The sequence below is a fragment of the Mustela nigripes genome, chromosome 1 (assembly GCF_022355385.1).
Source record: "Mustela nigripes isolate SB6536 chromosome 1, MUSNIG.SB6536, whole genome shotgun sequence".
NCBI classification, from domain to species: Eukaryota; Metazoa; Chordata; class Mammalia; order Carnivora; family Mustelidae; genus Mustela; species Mustela nigripes.
In genome coordinates, this window is record NC_081557.1 from 234,125,831 (window position 1) to 234,145,584 (window position 19,754).

At 44.6% G+C, this 19,754-nt stretch overlaps 1 long non-coding RNA gene across 1 annotated transcript in view; it reads left to right on the forward strand.

The window, feature by feature from the left end:
• The first annotated feature begins 828 nt into the window (after positions 1-828).
• Positions 829-19,754, forward strand: part of LOC132015466 (uncharacterized) — a 31,110-nt gene continuing 12,184 nt past the window's right edge. The window contains exons 1-3 of the long non-coding RNA XR_009403701.1: positions 829-996; positions 10,159-10,311; positions 16,488-16,602. This is a non-coding gene — a long non-coding RNA (uncharacterized LOC132015466). The remainder of the gene's footprint in view (positions 997-10,158; positions 10,312-16,487; positions 16,603-19,754) is intronic.

Genomic DNA, 19,754 nt, shown 5'->3' on the forward strand with positions numbered 1-19,754 from the left:
CATCTCTCTTTACCCAGCCCATACAGACAGTAGTCCAGATTGTGGAAATACTCGCAAGCGTACCCATTGCTGAGACTTTCTTTCTCTTCTTTCCCCCAACACACAGCCTGTTTATAGTACTTCTGCTTGGTCGTAGTCATGGAAACCATCTTGTTGTCGTATTGGCTTTTGGGCGGCATCTTCCACCTCTGGTTGTTTTCATGGAGCTTCAAGCTGTTAGCAACTTGACATTCTCAGAAAAATCCAAATTCTGAGCCCAGTGAAGGGTGTGGTCAACCTTCCCAACAAGGGACGTGATGGATTTAATTACATGTTCAGTCATTCTTGGGTTTGCCAACAAACTCACCAGCCTAGCATGGGAGGCTGTTCACAATCAGCCTTTATTCCTTTTCCCATCTTCACTCTCCATCTTTTACGTTCTGTTCCACGCAGACTGTCTGCATCTTTGTTCCTTCGGCGTGAAACGCTCTCTATTCTTGACTCCCTCTGATGGGATACAATCCTTTTCTGTCACTTCTTCCAACATACCTTACATGGCGTTGTCCTTGATTCTAGTTCTGTAAGTGCTCATTCTTCCCGTGAGATGGCCCGGGAGTGAGCTGAGCGTAGGAGCCTTCTCCTCTCCTTACACAGTGCCTTACATAGAAGATATACTCGATAAATATTTGTTGAACTGAAGGATATTAAAAGAACATGATTAAACACCTAGAGTGTGCCAGATGGTGACCAGAGAAGGGTCTAAAGCCAGAGTGCCCGTTTTTCTGTCTTCCTGAAGAGCCTTGGTTTGGGGTTATAAACATTAAACTGGGTTGGGGCCTTCAGAGTTTTTAAACAACTGCTTGCCCTTGATGTGGTTAATGTTAACTTTAGAAACTGATAATGAACAACAGAAAACGAAGTGTCTGTGGGCAGCCGTGATTAACAATAGTCCGAGGCTAAGGGCTGTTCTTGGCTCCATGGGGTTTCTGCAGGAACTTCAATACGACAGGAAGATCAGTAAGTTTTGTTCAGCTTCCCCCACCAGACTGGTAGCTCTGCAAATACCCTGGGTGGAGGAGGGAAACTCACCACTATAGGATGTTGTAGATTTCAACTCCAAAAGCAAGAAAAAGGCCAGGGGCGCCTGGGTGGCTCAGTGGGTTAAAGCCTCTGATTTCAGCTCAGGTCATAATCCCAGGGTCCTGGGATCCAGCCCCGCATCCGGCTCTCTGCTTGGCGGGGAGTCTGCTTCCTCCTCTCTCTCTGCCTGCCTCTCTGCCCACCTGTCATCTCTGTTTGTCAAATAAAAAAAAAAAAAAAAAAAAGAAAAAGAAAAAAAGAAAAAGGCCAGAAGATGGGTGTGGAGTATTGCCCTGTGTGGAGCTGGGTGACTCAGTTTTTGTTGTGATAATTTTGTGGAACAAACAACTTCAAAGTTTCAATGGCCTTCAGTAACATTCAGGAACAAACATGTATTGTTTGCTTGTCTGTGGCCTTGAGTTGGTGCTATGGCTCAGGGCTCCTCCCCTATGTCTTCTTCTTCGGAGACCCAAGCTGAAGGAACACGGCTCCCCAGTGGCCAGCAGTATCCCGTATTGGAAGACAGGTGTTCGAGTCGGGGCGGGGGTAGCAGATATTTGCACAGCCTCTTTAAGGCTTTACTTGAAAGTGGCATGTTCTCCCTTCCACGTTGGCCAAAGTGCTTTACCCAATCAAGTACCAGTTCGGTGGGGCAGAGAATGGGTGAGGGAGAGGGGAGAGGGGGTATTTGCTAAGTTATAATTCAGTCTACCACAGGGACACATCCTTCTTTGGATGGTGGCACGAACTCCTGGAAGAGAGAGCCCCATACCTGTGCGTTGCCTGGCACATGATGGACACTCTGTACATGTTTGTTGAGCGAATGATTAAACTGTCACGGCTCAGTGTAACCAGGCGCATGGCCTTTCTCTGCATCGTGGAGAAAGTCACGGCTTTTAGAGGCACAGATCAGACGGACGTTCTCCATGATCGGAAGGCCGTGAGTGTTCGCTGCCGTCCACAGGGTGACGCTGTCAAGAGCGGCGCAGTCCGCAGCCAGAGTCAGCCTTGAGACTCCTTGTGGGTGAGCAGATGTGAGGAGGCCCTTTGGGGTGGCTCCCCACCCACTGCCCCACCCAGCATGGGGCCAGCCTGGGATGGGGAGTGACTAGGAGGTGAGGCTTCCCCCACCCAGCAAGGAAGATGGGTGTGTGCCTTGCCGAGGGAAGCTCTTATTACATAAAGTTTGAACTTATAAAGTGGGAAGCTGGAGGGGGCTACTTCTGCAGCAGAAGCTGGGTCCTTTCAAGAGAAGTTGAACAGGATCCCTTCTGTGCAGCAGCGAAGGCAAGGAGGTTGGAATTTGGAATTTGGAATCCAGCCGGCCTGAGTTGCAGATCCAGCCCTACCTCTTGCTGTGTGACCTTGGGCAAGTCGCAGGCCCTCTCTGGGCCTGTTTCTTTGACTGTAAACGGGGCAGAATGATAGTATTCACTTCTAGGACCCTTGGAAGGATTAAATAAGCCTATGCGTATAAAGTTCTCAGGGCAGTGCCTAGGATGGAGAAAATGTAGTAACTGAAAGCTGTTATTGTAATTATTATCAACATCAGCATCATTATTTTAAACATGTTGACTGAATTTCAAATGTTTTTAACTTTGCTTACTTAAAAAAAAAAAAGATTTTATTTATTTATTTGACAGAGAAAGAAAAAGCAGGGGGAGTGGTAGGCAGAGGGAGAAGGAGAAGCAGGCTCCCCACAGAGTAGGGGGAGTCCGATGTGGGGCTCGATCCCAGGATCCTGGGATCATGACTTGAGCCGAAGATAGTCGCTTAACTGACTGAGCCACCCAGGCACCCATCAGTTTTGCTTACTTTTAATCTCCAGGAGAATCTTTGTTCTTCAAAGCAAAGAATTCTTGTAGCTCTTCTTAGGAGAGCGAGAGGCAAAATGTAGAGAATGGAGAAAAATATAGACAGGAGAAAAAGAGAGAAGGCCCAGAGGGAGAGTAGAGAAGAAAGAAAAGAAAAAAAAAATTTTTTTTTTTTTGAGGCATTGGAAGAGGAGATATTAACAGGGGATTGATTAAAAGAAGAGCTCTTGGGTTTGGGACTTCTCGGAGAAGAAGGTGGTCCAGAGCTTGTGCTGGGAGCTGGGCCTCAAGGGACCAGGAGGGAGAGATTGAGAAGAGACCCCAACTTCCCTAGCCCTGGGTGGTGGTGGAAATGGTGGCCGAATGCAAGGTTCAGTCTCCTGAAGACACAGGCTGGGAGGGAGACCATGTCAGGAAGAAGAAAGAGGGTACGGGGCCATCGCTGCCAGCATTCTGGGTCATGCACACCTTGCCTAACAGGCTGGGCGGGCAGGGGTGAGAATGAGGCGGACATGGGAAGAGCAGAGGCAGGGCGGATGGCACGAAGGTGACAACAGCGGCACAGCCGTGCCAAGACCGATCAGCTTCATGGACACTCCAGGCAAACCTGGACCGCAAGGACACGGAGGCACTCCTCCCTCCCACACTGTTCCTTTTGTTCAGTTGCATTCCCTTCCTATATTCCGAAGTTCTTTTCGGATATCACGAGATGTCGGATATAAATTCTCAGAGGCAAAAGGCGCTGCTCAGCTTCGGCGGGTGGGAGGGCATCTAACACAAGACACCTCTCTTTGCAGGAAGCAATTCTCTGCAGAACACTCAGGGTGACTGGTGTCACCGCGCCAGCACGGAGCGGGGCCGCTTTGCTCACGGTTGCGTGCGCGCTGTCGAGCTCCGCGTCTGGCACGTCGTAGGAGGCGCTCAATAAATATTTGTTTAATAAACGCACGGAAAGTGCGCGAACACCCGCAATAGCTCTTGTTAAGAGAATGTCGAAGTTCTTTTATATTAAAAAAAAAAGTGAGAACTCCAAAAGTGCTAAACATTTATGGATCCGAGAGAAGGAGAGGCTCAACTCCAGAAGGGACCTGGGCTCCCTGCAGTCTGTCTGATGGACTTGGGCCACGTCCAGCCCTGCCCCCTAACAGCATTATCCCAGCCCTATTTTATCAGTCAGGGTTCTAGTAAAAAACAGATGGTACGCTCTTATTGGGTAACTTGAGGAGAGTTCAATAAAGAGACTATTTACAAGAGATGGGCAAGGTGTCAGGGAGCCCCAGGGATGAGTTGGAAGCCGGAGGGCTTGTACCACCCCTCGGACTGAAAGGGCAAGGAGAGGGTGTGGGTGGAAAAACCTAGAGAGAGAGCTGGGAGAAGAGGGCTCCCTGACAAGGCAGTGACTTTTGGTGGAAGGACTTAGCAACAATTCCAAGGGAGAGAGCTCAGTGAGTGCATGCCCCCGCCTCACGCTCCTCCCTCCTCCGCATTCCCTCTAGGGCTCCCTATTGCCTGAACCCAAGCGGATGCCAGAGGGCTGTGGAGTCTCTTGAGGGCAGCCCCTCAAGGTCAGCCCCCGTAGGTCTAGAGCAAGCATGGAGAAGGACGGAGCATGCAGATGGAAAGGTTCATGGAAAGTTTGCAGCCCGGGGGGAAGTGAGGTGGAGTCTTCAAGTTCCTAGGTGTGGTCACTACTGAAGGCACTCTGTGGGCTAACCAGGGAGTCCAGCTTCTTCAGTCCATATATGATCACCCGGGATGGAAATCAGAAAACACACCAGTGTCCTGAAGTCCGGGCTGAAACTGACGCAGGGTGGGGCCCTGGGCGGGGCTGGGCGGACCCGCTTAGGTGTGGCCCATTTAATCTGGACTCATGATCCATAAGGTGGAAACACCTTGATGAAATTGGCCAAGGCAACCAAATTATAAGGTGTTACAAACTCTGGCAGAGAGAAACTAATGACAGACCTACCAGTGGAAAATGCCCCTGGCCTTAAAAGACAGAATTAGGGCCCAATGAGATGCAGAGATCCAGAAGCCTGCATGAGCGTGATTCGAACACACCCATCCACTAGGAGGCAGAAAGCAGGATGGCCAGGTCGTGAGCAACCAGGAGGACTCGAGAAACAGGCTGCCGGAGACGCCAGCCTTCTGGAGACTGTTGGCAGAAGGGAAAAACCAACCTGAGCTAAGCTCAGGAGCTGTGGGTGCTAATGAACGCCTCTCACGAAATCTGAACGAAGACATTGTCTCTCCCGGAATAGAAAGAAAAGAGTAGTTTTAAATTTTTTGCATACCCGTTGACCCAGAATTCTACTTTAAGGAGTTTATCCTAAAGAAATATTCAGGCTGATTCTTAGTCCTACTGATACAAGGATGGTCCCTGGAGAATTTGTTACAGTGATGGCAAATTAGAAAAAAACTGTATGTCCAGTGGCAGGGGATTGTTGAAAAAAAATTTATAGAAAAATTTTAATGACATTGGAGTAAGTTCAATATGTGGTTTAGAGAGGAGAAAACAGATTCCACAGCACTTCGATCTCGTTTTGTTTGTACACACATACACAAACACACACAAAGTGATCAACTCTAAAAAAGATGGTATTAATAATAATTTCACTTTTTTTTTTCTTTTTTCTTATTCAAACTACCTACATTTTTGGAGTGGATATTCATTACTTTATGGTATGAAAGCAAATTAATTTTTTTAAACCCAGGGAGAGGACTTTCTTACCTCTCCTGCAGCCAGTTAGCTCTCTGGTATTTACCCAAGTCTGTAAGGTAGGAAAGGGAAGGAGGTGCACAGGTGCTTACAGGAGGTTGGGCAAAGGACTGGGGTGGGGAGGGTGGGGGGTGGCTGGAAGCACAGAGGAGGTCCTCGTGTATTTTAGGGTGACGCTGAGGAGTGTGTCTGAGACCAACAGAAGATCATGGGTTACTGAACCTCAAGGAGAACTATCATTTGGCTCATGCACTCTATTACTTGGCTTTGAACAAAAATCATACCAAAGCCAATTGCAGGAGAGGATTAGAGTTGGGGTACATCTATTACTAGGTGGTCAGGACGGGAAAGGATCATAGACCTCATTAGTCAGACATGCCAGAGGCCCATTCTAGTACCAGATACCAACGCAGAACATTGACAAACATCGGACGTTCTAATAGGAGGGGATTTTAAAGTGAAGTTACAGAGAGCGATCTCCACCAGTCCTGGCATGTGGCTTCAGGGGAAACTCCTCAGGTTTGCAGAACACGATTTGTCAACATCTGAGGTCCTCTGAGCTCTAAAATACTATGGTTTCACAACTCGAAGATTGCCGATTGCCCTGGAGAGCCTAATTTAAGAGACACCTAGAGGACCAGGCTGTAATTTGCATTCCAAGAAATAAGAAATGTTTCTACCTCTCCACATATAAACATTTATTGAGCATCTGCTCTACGCCACGCCTTATGCTAGGAGGTAGAAGTAACAAGAGAAAGAAGACCCAATCTTCTACTTTAAGGGGTTTACATTAAAGTGGAGGAAACTGACCCTGAACCAGATGATCATAAGAAAGCAAGGCAAGTTCTAGGATAAAAGCTCATACAAAAGAATATGGAACAGCATGGAAAAGAAGGACCTTGAGGGGGCGCCTGGGTGGCTCAGTGGGTTAGAGCTTCTGCCTTCCGTTTAGGTCATGATCCCAGGGTCCTGGGATCCAGCCCCGTATGGGGCGCTCTGCTTCCTCCTCTCTCTTGGCCTGCCTCTCTGCCTAGTTGTGATTTTTCTCTGTCGAATAAATAAAATTAAATAAATAAATAAATAAAAGAAGGACCTTGAGTATGACTTAAGAGAACCTGGGCCTTGAAGGATAAGTGAACTTCAGGCAGTCAAGGAGGAAGTGTGTGTGTGTGTGTGTGTGTGTGTGTGTGTGTGTGTGTACACCCATGTGCACGCACCTGAGGACCACACACTCACTGGGATTGAAAAAAGCATAGCATTTTTGGATATATTTTCTTCAGTAAAGTGTCCGATGTTTTGCCCATTTTTTTTTAAAGATTTTATTTATTTATTTGACAGACGGAGATCACAAGTAAGCAGAGAGGCAGGCAGAGAGAGAGAGAAGAGGAAGTAGGCTCCCCGCGGAGCAGACAGCCCGATGTGGGGCTCGATCCCAAGACCCTGGGATCATGACCTGAGCCGAAGGCAGAGGCTTTAGCCCACTGAGCCACCCAGGCGCCCCTCTTTTGCCCATTTTTATTGGGTTGCTTATTTCATTACTATTTAGTTTTAACGTTATTTATATTCTGGAGTCAAGTCCTTTATCAGAAGTTTAAGTATTGTAAATATTTTCTCAGGATCTCTGGTTTCCCTTCTCATTAATGTATTTGAGGAGCAAACATTTTTAATTTTGATGAAGTCAATTCATCGTTTTTTTTTTTCTTCTGTGACTCATGTTTTTGTGTCCTAAGAGATCATTGCCTACATTAGAATAACAAAGATTTTCTTCTGTTTTCTTCTCCAAGCATTTTTATACTTTCAGCGTCTATTAGCATTTCCAGTTAATTTGGGGATATGGTGTAATTACAGGTCAAGGTTCGTTTTTCCCATATGACTACCCAGCTTTTCCAACATTATGTGTTTAAAACACTGTTCTTTCCATTGTAGGAAATCATTGTCGAAACTCAATCGACCATATCTGAGTGGGTTTATTTATGGACCTTCTTCTGTTGCATTGATCTACCCCCTTATTCTCATGCCCAAACCAGGCTTTCTTAATTACGTTAGCTTTATAGTAAGTGTTAAAATCTTGTATTGTGTCTAACACTGTTCTTTTTAAAAGCAGCTTGGCTATTCTAGATCTTTTGTCCTTACATATGAATTTTAGAATTAGCTTGTTAATACCTATTTTTTAAAAAAATGGCTCTAAGGACATTGACTGGCAAATTGTTGAATCCATAGATCAATTTAGAGGGAACTGACAATGCTATTGAGTCTTCTACTGCATAAACATAGCATATGCCTGCCTTTCTTTAGTTTTGCTTTGATTTTTCTCAGCAAGGGTTTTGTATAGGTTTTACACATATTTTGTTAAAATTATCTCATAAGATACTATTTTTTGATGCTATTGTAAAGTGATTTACCTCAGTTGCCAATTGTTTTTTGTTTGTACCTAAAAATATTTCTTCTTTTTTTTTTTTTTAAAGATTTTATTTATTTATTTGACAGAGAAATCACAAGTAGATGGAGAGGCAGACAGAGAGAGAGAGGGAAGCAGGCTCCCCGCTGAGCAGAGAGCCCGATGCGGGACTCAATCCCAGGACTCTGAGATCATGACCTGAGCCGAAGGCAGCGGCTTAACCCACTGAGCCACCCAGGCACCCCAATACCTAAAAATATTTCTATATGGATTTTCTATCCTGCAGCCTTATTAAGCTCATTTATTAGTGCTGGTCATTTTTTAAAAATAGATTCCCTAAGGGGCACCTGGGTGGCTCAGTCAACTGAACATCTGACTCTTGTGTTCCTCTCAGGTCATGATCGTGAGATCGAGCCCTGCTTTGGGCTCTGTGCTCAGCAAGGAGTCAGCTTGTCCCTCTCCCTCTGCTCCTTCCCCCAATCTCTCTCTCTATCTCTAAAGTAAATATAAAATCTTAAAAAAAAAAAAAAAGTTCTTAGGATCTCTTTTTACATGCAGAACCATGTCGTCTTCAAATAAAGACAATTTTATTTCTTCCTTTCCATTCTCCATGCATTTCCTTACTTCCTTTTACTCTCTTTCTTTTCGCCTTTCTACCCTGGCTAAGATCTCAGTACAATGTTGAATAAGGAGTAAAAGTAGATATACTTTGTCTTGTTCCTGATCTTCAAAGGAGAACATTAGCAGAGATCTTTGAGATGGACACCAATACACCTACTTCTCACTTCTTCACTCTGGACTTTGGTGCCCATGACTACCATCTCCCCACAGAACCCTTGCCATGGGTTCCCGACTTGTCTCCCTGCCCCCACTGCATCTCTCTTCTTCCCACTCCCAGTTCTCATCTCCATGTTATCCTTTTCAGACACAGGTCAAACATGGCCCCAAGGGCTCCTCTTCTCTCTCCTCCTCTATGTTACGGCAGGGTCTTGATTCACCTTTCCCAAGAGTGACATGCCTGCTCTTTCTCCATGGCCTAGAACACTGGTGGGTCTTGCTTCTTCTCTCTTAGCTCCTCCTGAAGCCTGGGACTAGGGTCACTGCACTCAACAGGGTACAGTTGAGTGAGGCCCTTAGAGACTCCTACTATCTGCATCTTGGTGGCCAAGTACAGAAAAGTCTAGGAAAGCTGGTAGGTTTGCCAAGTCTCAGAAGACAGACGTTCCCTGGGGCTTCTCACTGAAAACCCTAAGTAATGTGAGCGCTTGCTAAAATGAGACGTAATGACTTTTTATCTTTCCTGCAAGTCTTTAATTAGAGACTCCATCACAGACATGTCACATTAAATGGGTCAGGAATTCCACAGGAGGAGGGCGGGAGTAGGAAACTCCTTGGCCAAAATACCATCAAACCAGTTTGATGCTTGTAATAATGTCTTTCCCCCTGAAGACTGTATCCATTATCCCTTAGCTTCTGGTAAAAAGTGTTTTTAAAAAAAAGCAAGAAGGCCTTCTCCCCCAAGGCATTATCCATCATTGGGGCAGTCAGTCAACCAACAAAATATTTGTGGGGTACCTATCATCAGCTCATTTGTGGAAGGCACTTTCCTATGCCTTATCTCATTTTTCCCCTTAACCACCCTGTGAGGTGGGCAGGACACATGTCACTCTCAGACAGATAAGGAGTATGAGTCCCTAGAGGCTGAGTGGCCTGATCATGTTGCTAGATGGTGACAAAGCTGGGGCTGGAACCCCGTGATGGGGTTCAGGGCTGGCTGCCCTCAGATAGAGTGTTCTGGCATCTTGATTAATTTGAATTCAAGTTACTTCAGAAACAGCCAATGCAGGAAGGACACTTTGACCCCTCCTTTGTCCCCCTGAGAGCAAAAAATAAATCTCCCCCACAAAAGGTGCCTTACCTATAAGATGGGGAATTCAGGGCCAAGAAGGCATATAAACAAACACTGTTACTTTACCAATGTAGTACCCCAAGCCCAAACTTCTTTGTCTTGTCAATTCTTCACAAATATATTATTTCTTTGTCTAAAAGGTAGAAAAGCCATCTGCTTTGGTCACTTCTTTGAGTCTCATATTTCTGGGAGCTCCCATACGTACAGAATAACGATTTGTTTTCTCCTTTGTTAATCTCCTTCGTGTCTATTTCATCAGACCAAGCAAAGAACCTAGAAGGGAAGAAAGAAAAAGTTTCCTTCCCCTCCAGTTTTGGTGCCCAGTTGGGGGCACTTCACGGCCTGGGCACGGCTTGTTCTGCTGCTGTGGCCACTGGGAAGTCCCAGGACTCCAGATGAGAGCAGGCAGAAGGTAAGAATGACCTTCTTACCACACCAGCCTTCTGTGTTTCTGTCTACCAAGTATAGTGTACACATGAGTGACTGCCAGAGTCTTTTTTTTTTTTTTTCTTCGTTTACCAGGATTACCAGGGGAAGATTTTTGTGTTAACTAATTCTTTGGGTATAGTGAATCTGGTAAAGATTTGATATAATCAAATTGATATAATCAAATTGATATAGTCCCCTCGGTTTCTATCAATCTTGTTCTTTCCCGGAGATGGTCGTTGCTTTCTCTTGTCTCTGTCTTTCGTGTCATTTGTCATAAGGAGGAAAACCAGAGGGTAGAACAAAGGCATAGGCCCTATTAGCCCGTTGGAGCCGCCCTCATAGACGGGTGAACTCCCACTTCTCACCAGCCTGGGGTCTGCTCGGGTGAACTTTGCTGTGGGTTCCCTCTGTAAGAAACTGGGATGAGGTTTTCCTTGTGTTTTGTTCTATGGCTTGACAGCTTGGCTTTGTGGCCAGTGAGAATATCTTCTCTGGCCTCCACCATCTGGAAGGTTCACAAACTTTTATACATCTGGTAGACAGTCGAATAGACTGGGGTTCTGAGACATGAGTCCCAAGCGGCCCTCTCTCTGTCCCACTGTGCCAGCTCTCCGGGGACTTGGTCATGAGGGGTCCCAGTCCATAGGGGCCTTTGTCATCTTAACCTTCGTTGTCTTGTTAGTGCTGGGAAAGTCCTGTCCCAGGAGTGCCTGCCAGGTATCATAGACTAGTGGGTCTGTGATTGGAGGCGTCTTAGCTTTTCATGAGAGACTGAAGACACAGTTTACACCACACATGCCTTTGCTTCCTTAGGCTAACCAATCCTGGGTGCGAACTTTCTGGATCTTGTGAGGGCTGCATCTCTGGCACTCTCCTTTGGGATGTCTCTTGCTTCCTGTGTTAACTATAAGGAGCCATATCGGTCTGAGTCACTATTGAAATGGGCAGATGATGGATATTTTGATTTGGAAAAGTTTATAATTAGGAATATTTTCTTTAGAGAGTTCTCAGTCTAAACAATTATCTTCTTGGTACCTATGGAAAGTGCAAATTAAAGACTGGATACAAAGAAGTAAAACAGCTAGCCTTAGGGAGCCTCTTAGCAAGATGAAAGAATGGAAATTAAACTTAAAACTAAAGTCCACATCCAATATGAATTCCCTTTCTCAAATTTGGTCTCATCTCCTCGGCAAACTCCCTGAGATCCCCAAACTCCTCCACCTTCCCCAGAAAAATCCAGGAAACACCCAGCTGCCAGTTCTACCCTTTCTTTCCCTACAAGATTTAAATAGAGCTCTGCAGCCTAATCTCTCCGCCCAGGGTTTGCATTCTTTCTGTTCCTTAAAGATGTAAATCTTACCAGATCTTTAGAATGTAAATACCCCAGGAGGTAATTAAAACTCACTTGAGAATGGGGGGGGGGAGTGAAAAGGGGGGGGGGGGTGAGCCTTTTCAAGATACAAACTGTTATTTTTTGGGGGGGGGTGTTGAGTTTTAGAAATTCTTTGTAGATTTTGGATACTAACCCTTTATCAGACATGTCATTTGTGAGTATCTTCTCCCATTCTGGAAGTTGCCTTCAGTTTTGTTCACCGTTTCCTTTGTCGTGCAGAAGCTTGTTATTTTGATGTGGTCCCAATAGTTCATTTTTAAATTTTGTTTCCCTTGCCTCAGGAGACAAACCTAGAAAGAAGTTGCTGCGGCCGTTGTCGAAGAAGTCACCACCTGTGTTCTCTTCTAAGATTTTTTTGGTTTCAGGTTTCACACTGAGATCTTTCATCCATTCTGAATTTATTTTTGTGTCTGGTGTAAGAAAGCGGTCCAGTTTCATTCTTCTGTGTGTGGCTGTCCTGTCTTCCCCTCGCCTTTTGCTGAAGAGACCGTCTTTTCCCCATCGCATTTTCTTTCCTGCTTTGTTGAGGGTTAACTGACCACACAATTGTGGGTTTTATTTCTGGATTTTCTGTTCTGTTCCATGGATCTGTGTGTCTGGTTTTGTGCCAGCACCATACTGTTTTGATTGCTACAGCTTTGGAATAGAGCTTGAAATCAGGAACTGTGATGCCTCTAGCTTTGCTTTTTTCCCCCTCCTTTTATTTTCAAAATTGCTGTGGCCGCTTGGGGTCTTCAGTGGTTCCATATGAATTTTGGGATTGTTTGTTCTAGTTCTGTGAAAAATGCTGTTGGTATTTTGATAGGGGTGGCATTACCACATGATTTTACTCACATGTGGAATTTACGAAACAAAGCAAACGGAAAAATAAGAGAGAGAGAGAGAGAGACAGAGCAAGAAACAGACTCTCCATTATAGACAACAATCTGATGGTCGTCAGAGGGGGGAGGGTCGGGGTGGGGGAAATGGGTGGGGGTGGGGATTAAGGAAGACACTTATGGATGGAACTGTTGAATCACTATACCGTACCCCTGAAACTAATATGACACCGCACGTTAACCAACAGGAGTCAAAATAAAAACGTAAGAAAAAATAAAATTACAAACTGTTAGACAGGCTCTCCTGCCCACAGCCTCCTTAAGATCATTTGTCAAGGACAAATTCAAATCTTAGAAGTCTTCTCCACAGATACTAGCAAATAACAACAAATATCCCCCAAAACCCTTTCAGTGGGTAACCTTAATTTGTTCTGTCTACCAGAGACACGCTTCTTCTTTTTCTCCTTTTTTTTTTTTTGGGGGGGGGGGACATACTTCTTTTAAAATGAGTTCAGTTTAAAAAAAAAAAAAATGAGTTCAGTTTTACATTATACCTCATTCACGGCTAAAGTTTTGGGATTAAAGCTAGGAGATGGTTGTTGGTGTGTGTCTGTCTGTTTATGTATGTCTATGTATGTGCATTCCAAACGGGATATCTTTCTACCACTGCATGGTATTGTGAACATTATTCTGTAAAATATCTCAACTTAATTGTCTTAAAAATAAGTGTGTATCAATTAAGTATTTTTAAATTTTAGAAACATAATAGAAACTAACCCAAGTGTTTTTCAAGTGCACATGATCTGGGATAAGTTTTAGTAAACAAAAGCTAATTTAAGTTTGTTGGTTTAATTAATAAAGACATGGCTTTAAATTGACGAGCATTAAGTATAATATGTTTATTCTACATAGATTTACTAGAAGTCAAATAAGCGGGTGCTATCTCAGTTACAAAATTGGTCAGCATAAAATAATAATAATAATGATAGGAGCGCCTGGGTGGCTCAATGGGTTAAGCCTCTGACTTTGGCTCAGGTCATGATCCCAGGACCCTGGGATGGAGCCCCCCATTGGGCTCTCTGTGCAGCAGGAAGTCTGAGTCTGTTTCCCTTCCTCTCTCTGCCTACTTGTGATCTGTCAAATAAATAAATAAAATCTTAAATAATAATAATAATTATAATAACTTAAGATGAAGGCTAACCTCTTTAATATTTCATGAAATTTTCATGAGTAATCTATGGTTGTTAAGAACAGATGAATTAAACAGATGTAAGGAAGGTAATCGTTTTTAAGTGAATTTTTTACAATGATTGTTTCACGGTATGTCTACCTAAAAATAGTTACTCCAATCTCTTTGGTAACTTCCACTGTTAAAAGTTTTGCTATGTTAAATTAAATGACAGAATTTTATTATCTAGATCATTTCCAAATAAGATAAAACACTAAGACATTAATTGATAAAACCAGGCTTCCTTTCTACAGAGAAACTAAAGGTAGTTGGGTCCAATTGTAAATACACCCTGTGACATACTGAAAAATTTACCGTGAGAAAACATATTTCCAGAAACTGTACAAAAGTATTTGTAAATTTGCCAACACAAAAAATGCTAATATAAAAGTTAATAATCATTTATTTCTTTAACTAAAAAGTTAAGGTTTTTAAGGGTTAAAAATGCTAATATATGTAATTAAAGCCACTGAAATAATAAAGGAAACATCTTTAAATGCCAAGAGAGCAGGGTGTGTGTTTTCAGTTAAAAAAAAAAAAAAAAAAAGGTAGAAGTAATGGGATATGTATTTTGCTGAGGGGAATTAAATAATTCTATCCTAAAGAGAGGCTAATTATTTCAAAATGGAAAAGAGGAAAAACATAAGACAAAATCTAAATGTATGAAGAAAGTTGTAGAAAGTTTATGGAAAAAGAAATCTTTGGAAAGGCTTTTAATGTGTAGTCAAGCTGACTAAGATTAGAACGAATTTAGTTAAGGAAATTTTAATATCAAAAATAAGTTGGCATGAAATTAGAATTTGGTTTTCTCTCTGTTAAAAGGACAGAGTTTTCCCTGAGTCTTCCCTGTTACAAGAGCTAAGGTTTTCATTTGCTTTTTATAACTATTTAGCTTTTTGCATTTGCCCGTGAAGTCTTTACTTGCCGCTATGGTTAAATGGATAACTAAGTATTGTTTCCCAGTGGCCTAAGCTCCTATTTGACCAAATATTTTAAAACCTCTGTGATATTTTTTGCCAACTTCCCCCAGATCAAATGCTACATTAACTCTTTTTGGCCTTGAACTAACTTTGTGATATTTCTGAGGGTCCCTAGAACATCTCAAAAAAGGTATTTGCTCTTTTCATTAAAAAGGACATGTTAAACTAATTTGGCTTATTTGGTATGTCAAATGCATGAGAAACATTGCCAAATAAAAAGTCATACTAAGTCTTCTTCATGTTGTGTGGAATAGGGACTCTACAAATCGTAGGAAATTCCCACAAGTCCAATATGTCCTGGTGTTATGTTATCAGTCATAATTCCAGTTTTATCTCAAAATATGATGTGTCAGAGACATAAGCAAATTTCCTTGTCAGTTGCTCCTAATGAACTCTGAACAGATCTTGGATTATGGCCTTTTTTAGGTCCTTTGTCATTTACATATGGTTATTGTTTCACTCCGATGCTCTTGCAAAAGTGTTTGCAAAAGGCTCCGTGCAGAGCATTCTAGAATAAAGGTTTCTGACATCTTTACTATAAACCAAAAAATCCCCTGAACCTGCTAAGACTTTGCAGAACCAGTAGAAAAACTGGATTCAAGCAAAACAAAGGACTGAATAAACTGAGGAGGATGTTGATAATTTTTTTGAGTTTTTGCTTAAAACATAGCTTTTATTTTTAATATGTTTTTCCAATTCAAAAAACACTTTTTTCTCTTTTCTCTGAAGTTACCTGCGACTTAGAGCAATTTGGTAAAATAGACCTTTGTGAACAAAGAGGAAACGTTTATCTTTTTCTCCCCACCTGATCTCCCCCCCTACCCAAGAATTCAGAAACTCTCAGGGAGGAAACTCATTTCCAGGTCTCTACAGTTACTTACACGCACTTACAAAAACTATTGTTCTTGTAACGGGACACAATTGGGAAACGCTGATTACATTACCAAGCCTTTAACTGGAATGTCGACTTTGAGGGAGATCTACAAAGACTCAAATATGACCAGATAGCTTTAAGGAACTAAAACTGACTTTAATGGAGCAAATATATTCCCCTAGAAACATCAGCCTCGTGCCTTGCTTACAGGGTTACCAGCAACCCTTAGTAGGTGAGCAAGGAAGGTCACTTCCTGGCGGATGCAAGAACCTCAGGATATTTTGGGGACCTTGAAAAGAGAGAAATGAGCCCAAATCTACAGGTATTTTAGGCAAAGTCTGATGACAAGTCCTTGGCTTGGTTTCTTAGCTTCGAGAAGCTTTTAGAAGTTCAATCTGAGGGGCGCCTGGGTGCCTCAGTTGGTAAAACGTCTGGCGCTTGATTTGGCTCAGGTCATGATCCCAGAGTCCTGGGGCTGAGCCCGGAGTCCGGCTTCTTGCTCACCATGGAGTCTGCTTGAGATTTTCTCTCCCTCTCTCTTTGACCCTCCCCCTGTCTTTTTTCCAAAGCCATCATGCAAGCTAAATTACACAACTTGATAGAAAGTCCAGAGAAATTACCACGGCAGCTCATAGAGACAGAGACTGTCTTCATGGCTGTTGACATGTGCGCCACCCGGAAAGGTCACCAGAGACATGCAAACTGCAAACCAGGAAAATCTGTCAGACGGCCCCTGTCTGCCCTTTGTCTGAAGAGGCTGCCAGCCTCACATTTAGAAATCTTCTCCTCTAGCTAGCCTCAGAATTCAGAAATGCGCTTCTACTTTGCTCTAATAATGAACGATTATTTTTCTTTTGTTTCCGTAGACATGCCTCTTTGAAATACCTCACTGCCTGGACAGTATAGGCCTAACCTTGGGAAGCCGCCTGCCTCACTGCTCCTGAAATGAGTCACAACGTTCTCAGGACTGAGACTGGTTGAGTAAGAGACAGAAAAATCCACTACTGAGCTCCTAACCTGACCCTGCTCTCCACAGACGTTAGCTCAGGTTTTCACAGGCAAGACGTCCAGGGAAGTTTCTGAGGAGGGAACTGATGGGCTTCAGGGAGGGCTGACCCCACATAGGCCACTTTGATACATTGATAATTTTGAATTTAAGTTACTCAAGAAACAGTGCGTGAAGGACACTCTGACCCTCTTTCGTTCCCCTGAAAGTAGGAAATAAATCTCCCCAGTGAAAGTTCCCTTCCTTGTACGAGGAGGTAAAGAGACAGGCCTATCACCAGGGATATGGAATTCAGGGCTAAAAAAGTGATAAAAACCTACTGTCTTCCTTCACTAATTTACTACCGCAAATTTTGCGGTCTTGTCAATTCTTTTTCTTGTCACAAGTTCACTGTTTCTTTGTCTGTAAGGTCTAAAACTGTCCACTTGGGTCACTTCCCGGAGTCTCGTCTTTCTATGAGCTCTCTACATCGAAAATTAACATTCACTTTCTTCCCCCTCCTGCTGATCTGTTTTGCGTCAAATGAATTATTAGACCAAAGAACCTAGAAGGGAAGAAAGGAAGTTTTCCTCCCCTACACGGGGTCTCCTGATCAGGATTTACTCTTCTCGACATTCAGATAAGCTCTCCCGGGCGCCTGGCACCGATGGGCTCAGCACCCCAGGACGTGGTGGTGCCGCGGGAGAGAGGCCACGCTCCCTGGCGTCAGACTTGGCCTTTGTAATGACTTGGGCTTTGAGTTTGCTGTAGATTCTATCTTAAAAAGATGTTCTCACTCAACACAAAGTCAAGTATGACAGGAAAAGCCTGGGGCATTAGGGGTGACCACCACCCACTGGAGAGAGAGGACAGGAAGGAGGGCGGGGTGGGCGCCACAGGGGCGGTGGGGGGCAGGGCAGAAAGGCAGGGAGGCCTCCTGCAGGGTTTTGCTGGCTTCCCAGGCTGCTGTATCCCTCTGAGCTGTCAATCTTGGCTCCTTTCGGACCACTAATTTCCCCTTAAAGAGTTGTTTCCCCCACTGCTCCCCCTCTGCCTTTCTTGAAGGGCCCTTTAAAGCAGGCCCTAAGTTAAATAAACACACAAGGGAGACAAGCCAGGGCAGTCCCATGTGAAGGATGCAGGCAGGAAGGTCAGGGAGGCCGGGGTCGTAGGCATGGGTGTGGATGTGTGTGTGAGGGTGTGGATGTGTACATTTGTGTGTGTGTGTGAATGTGTGTGAATGTGTGTGTGTTTGTGCGTGTATGTACATGTGTGGGGATTGGTGCTGGGTACCCCGTAGCCCTTTTGCATCCTTCTCCTCTCTTCTGTTTCCTGGGCCTCCCATGAGTCTCTTGGGCAACCGCCATCTTCCCGGATAGCTGTGCCGACGCTCATCTTCAACTCACTCGATTTTAACCCGCGCCTGCCCTCCCTCCCTCCCTTTTCCACTCCTTCCCTTCCTTTGTTTACTTTTCCAGTGGAATAGAACTTCCTATGATTTTAAAAAATGAACATGCGGCTACATGTAGGAAAGGACAACAGGAAGGGAATGGGCCGTGCTCTGAGCTCAGCTCTCCACACTTTATGTGGGTTACAGGGCTTACTGTGGTGACCCTATGGGCGGCTGGGAAGATGTGATGGGAGAACACACATAGAACATTCAGAGCAGGGCTTGGCACGCGGTCGACATTCAGGATTACTGAGCACTCCCGTTATTGCAGGATTTCCCGTCAGCAGCTCGGGGGCCACCGCCGCAGGTCCCACTCTGGATCCACAGACCCGTCTGCCTCACAGTATAGAAATGCCGTTTTCTGTGTCGTCAGTTTTTTGCTTACCTGACTTGGAAATGGCTGGACTACATACATGATTTTTATGAGATCCCTAAGCCTAATGGAGAACAGAGAGACTTCTAGAAAGATCTGGAGCCTAAGAGTTGGCCCTACCTACCGTTGGGACAAGGCCCCTCAAAAGGAGATAGGAGAACTGCCCCTGGCTTTTGTGAGAACTTCGTGGCTGGGGAAATCCATTTCTCTTTCTGGGTTTCAGTTCTTAAGCAACAGAACAGGGACAATGAACCACGGCACAGTATTTTGTGAGGGCTAGCGAGCCGATGTCTGTGACAGCCCTGGAAAGTCTGAAAGCTAGACAGATGGGGGCTGCGCTGGCAAAGCTATTCTTTCTCAACCAAGAAAAGAGCCCTGGGGAAAATCACAGTAATTTGGAGCTGGACTGAGCTTGACATTTATAGTTCAAGTGAGGCATTTTACACATTGAAAAAACAGGACGGGGAGGAGGGGTACCTCGGCCGTCCCCACGCAGAGCAGACACCAGGGTCGCTGCACAGGCTCCTCTCACTAGACCACGTGGAAGATCACCCAGGGAGTCCAGGTGTGGGTCTGGTTCCACTGACAGACTTGCCATGAGCAGTTCTTAAGGCCCCTGTTGGTACTGACGGGTGTACACGCTCAGGTAACTGCTACGACTGAGGCATAGAACCCTTTTGTCACTGCACGAGAATTCCCTCATGCCCCTTGGCTGTCAGCCCACTCTCCACCCCCTCTAGCAACATCGCTCTGGGTTTTGCCCCTCTATCATTCTGCCTTTTTTCAGATCATCCTACATCTTCGTCCATCATCAGAGCTCTTACAACAAATATACCATAAACCGAGTAGTTTAAGCAGAACAGAATTCGTTTGGTCCAGTTCAAGACATGGAAGTGCTAGGAGATTCAGCCTCCTGGGAAAGCCTGCTTCCTGGTGCTTCTCGCCGAGTCCTTGCATGACCCAAGGGGCAAGGGCCCAAATCCCCTTCATGCCAACGCCCCCCGCTCCAAATGCCACCACACTGGGGGTTCTGGTTTAACACATAAATTTCGGGGACACAAACTTGCCGTCTATGACATCCTATACATGGAAAATTGAGCGTGCGGCCTTCTGAATCTGGAGTTGTCACTCGGCCTGATGCACTGGACATTCATCAGTAACTGTCTCATGGATCAGAGGGGGGCATTTTATATTAGCAAAGTGTTCATGCATGGAAGCATTACAGACTGTTTAACCACACACCGACTAACGCACATGCAGGCGATTGCAAGTCTTTGACTATCAAAATAAGGCTGCTACGAAAAGTCACCTACTCACACCTTCCC